Source organism: Saimiri boliviensis, chromosome 2, assembly GCF_048565385.1.
Source record: "Saimiri boliviensis isolate mSaiBol1 chromosome 2, mSaiBol1.pri, whole genome shotgun sequence".
NCBI lineage: Eukaryota > Metazoa > Chordata > Mammalia > Primates > Cebidae > Saimiri > Saimiri boliviensis.
The window spans coordinates 70,946,030-70,949,275 of NC_133450.1; positions in this window are offsets into that span (position 1 = coordinate 70,946,030).

Here is a 3,246-nt window from a genome sequence, read left to right on the forward strand (position 1 = left end):
GCAGAGATGACAAAGCCCAGGGCCCTCAATATAGCCTGTGTCTCAGTCAGGGCCTGCAAAGGCCTCACTGCCTCGGGCCAGGGTACAAGACCCTCCTACCAACAGAGCTACAAATCACAGTTCCTGGAGCGTGGGCATTTACATAACAGGGAACAGAATTCTTCTGTTCCTCCCAGCTCCCTGCAAGTAGACCAGGTGTGGTAGCGCATGCCGGCAAATATGGCTTATTGGGAGACCAAGGTAGGAGGGTTGCTTGAGGCCGGGAGTTTGAGACAAGCCTGGATGAGATCTCATAACCACAAAAAATTTAAAAAGTAGCCAGCTGTGGTGGCATGAGCCTGTGGTCCCAGCTGCTTGGGACAATGAGGTGGGAGGATCACTGGAACCCAGAAGGCTGAGACTGCAGCGAGTTATAATTGCACCACCTCACTCCAGCCTGGGCAACAGAGCAAGACCCTGTTTCAACAAAAGAAAAAGAAAAAAAAGAAGAGGAAGGAGAAAGAAGAGGAAGAGGAAGGAGAAGGAGGAGGAATAATTGCACCACTGCACTGCAGCCTGAGCAACAGGGCAACAAAAGAAAAAGAAGAAAAAAGAGGAAGAAGAAAGAAAAGGAGGAGGAGGAGGAAGAAGAAGAGAAGAAGAAGAAGAAGAAGAAGAAGAAGAAGAAGAAGAAGGGGGAGGGGGAGGGGGGGAGGGGGGAGGAGGAGGAGGAGAAGGAGAGGAAGAGGAAGAGGAAGAAGAAGAAGAAGAAGAAGAAGAAGAAGAAGAAGAAGAAGAAGAAGAAGAAGACGACGAAGACGAAGACGAAGAAGAAAAAGAAGGAGGAGAAGGAGAAGAAGAAGGAGGAGAAGGAGAAGAAGAAGAAGGAGAATAATAAGAAGAAACAGCAGCCAGAAGAAGAAGGGGAGCTGGAGGAAGAAGAAGGGGCAGGAAGAGGAGGATGAAGAGGGGAAAGGGAAGGGGAAGAAGAGAAAGGAGGAGAAGGAGAAGGAGGAAGGGGGAGGAGGAGAAGGAGAAGGAGAAGGAGAAGAAGATCCTACAGCACTGTAAGAAGATGAAGGGAAAATCAAGCCCATGTATTGGCACCTCCAGTAGCCTCACATCCTACAAATGTAAAATGTGTATCTTGAACCAGAAAGGCCAAGGAGTGAGGGGCTGTGGCATTGAGTGGGGCACCCATACATAGTCCTAGGGCTTAAATCTCTAGAATTTAAGAAATCTTGATCCAAACTCACCAGAAGCATTTCCTAGACTTTGCTTGAATACCTTTAGTGACAGGGAATTCACCACTGCCGAAGGCAGCTCAGCTCAGCAAACATTCCCTGATCACCCACGCTTCCCCAGGAGCAGAGATTCAGACAAGCAAACACCCTATTCTGTGCTCAAGGGTCTGACGGTGTGTGACAATCGGGATGGTATGAAGGAAAAGGACAGCATGTGTGTGTCTATGTGCGTGCGTGTGCAAATACCAGCACTGCAGTGTGTATTCATAGGAAGTCACCACAACGGTGAGGCCCACCTGGCACCAGAATGAACAGATTTCAGAAAGCCAGTCATCGCAGACTGTCACAGCTGGAAGATTTTACAAAATAACCTATCTTATCACCCCCCTTTGCCCTAGAGATGGGGAACCTGAGGCCCAAAGAGCAAAAGCCACCTGCTCAAAGGCACATTGTCAAGTCTAATAATAATAATAATAGTAATAGCAACACTGAAAGCAGCTGCCCTGGATGGACACTGGCTCCATGCCAGCCCCTGGGCTAGATGTCTGGTGGCACTAGCTCATTTCACCATCATGACAACTGGGTCCCCGTTTTGCAGATGAGGAAGCCCAGGTTCAGAGAGGTGAAGGTGGGACCTGAGGGTCTATCCCAGAGCTTGCTGTCACCACCTCCCTCTCCCAGTAGTGCCAGCCCTAGGCTGACCTTTGGCCAGCCAGGGCACCTGTCTTGGGAGCCCCAAGGCAGGGACAGACCACGCATCCAGGAAGCCCCCAAGGCTCTAAGAAGCTGCTGAGTGACCAAAAATCGGGCAGAGATCCCTAAGCCCCTTCTGAGCCCCAGTCTCCGGCTCCTCCAGCCAGGTCTGTCTTACACACTTGACCACAATCAACCCAGCTCTCTCTCACTTCTTTTCATCTCTCTGGTGGTTTTGTATGTGAGGTCTCCCAGGTCCCCACACTAGGAGCCTGTGAGCTGGGAACAATCCCTTCTCTTGGCTGAGTCTCTGTCCCTTCATCTGAAAATGGGCATAACAAGTTCCTCCAGGACAATCGTGAGGCTCAGGGAAAGGACTGTCGTGCAAACCCACCATGGCATGGGCTCTGAGTGCAGTGCCTACCGCCACTAGAAAACGAGCGCCACTGTGGGACCGGAAAGGGGAGGGGGCAGGGCCGAGATGCTCGTGCATGACTTTGGACAGGTCAACTCCCTCTCAGAGCTTTAGTTTCCTTTCCTGTTAAGTAAAGTTTGGGCTAAAAATCTCTAAATGGTGAGATTCTTGCAACTTCATTGGCTCTAGCGTGTCTATGCTGCTTGATGGTTTACAAAGTGCTTTTGCCCTTAAGACCCCTAAGTACTAATTCTACCACAGCCCCACCCACTTAGTAGTGGGATGACCTTAGCCAAGGCTCTTTACCTAAACGTCCATAGGTCCCTCACTGGAATTTGAGCCTGTTTTGTCTTTTTAAAATGAGGGCAATCCTGCTGGCCCCACCCATCTTACAGGACACGGGAAGCCCAAGGACATGAGAGAATTCTGAGCCCCATCCCTGCTCTGCCACTGACTCACTGAGGCTGGGTTTCCCCATCTGCAAACTGAGGACATGAAAACCCATCTAGAGCTGGGCGCAGTGTCTCATGCCTGTAATCCCAGCACTTTGGGAAGCTGAGGCAGGTGGATCACTTGAGGACAAGAGTTCGAGACCAGCCAGGCCAACATGATGAAACCCCATCTCTACTAAAAATACAAAAAGTTAGCAGCCATGGTAGCTCATGCCTTTAATCCCAGCTACTAGGGAAGCTGAGGCAGGAGAATTGCTTGAACCCAGGGGATGGAGGTTACAGTGAGCCAAGATCTCACCACTGTACTCTAGCCTGGTGACAGAGCTGGACTCCGTCTAAAAAAAATAAAATAAACAAAACAAAACAAAAAACCCATCTAGAGTGCTGTGGGGATTAAATGAGTTAATATCTGTGAAGTGCTTAGAACAGAGCTGGCATGGCCAGGCACGTGGCTCACGCCTAT